Genomic DNA, 577 nt, shown 5'->3' on the forward strand with positions numbered 1-577 from the left:
ATCTTTGGTCTCAGTTTTGTTTTATTCTTCATCTTAGGAGGCCATTGAGCACATTTTAGGGGGCTGGTCATTCGGCCATGCCTGAACCTTTCACTTATGTATTTTCAACGGTGGAGTTTCTGCACACCATTGATTAAGGGTGTGGAGCTCTGCTGTACCTCAAGTTTCAATACAATTACTATTATTTTCTATTCAATTCTCTTTTATTCCTATTCTAAGATATTCGTTGCACTTCAAATTGATGAATGTGATGATCCGTGACACTCATCATCATTCTCACCTATGAACGCGCGTGACTGACAACCACTTCCGTTCTACCTTAAGCCGGGCGCATATCTCTTAGATTCCCCAATAGAATCTTTGTGGTATAAGCTAGATAGATGGCAGCATTCATGGGGATCCGGAAAGTCTAACCTTGTCTGTGGTATTCCGAGTAGGATTCTGGTATTGAATGACTGTGACGAGTGATGGTGTTTTTGAAGAAAAACGAATTTCCAACACACAAATCCAACCGGCAAGTGTACCGGGTCGCATCAAGTAATAATAACTCACAAGAGTGAGGTCGATCCCACAGGGA

The sequence above is a fragment of the Arachis duranensis genome, chromosome 9, assembly GCF_000817695.3.
Source record: "Arachis duranensis cultivar V14167 chromosome 9, aradu.V14167.gnm2.J7QH, whole genome shotgun sequence".
Lineage (NCBI taxonomy): Eukaryota > Viridiplantae > Streptophyta > Magnoliopsida > Fabales > Fabaceae > Arachis > Arachis duranensis.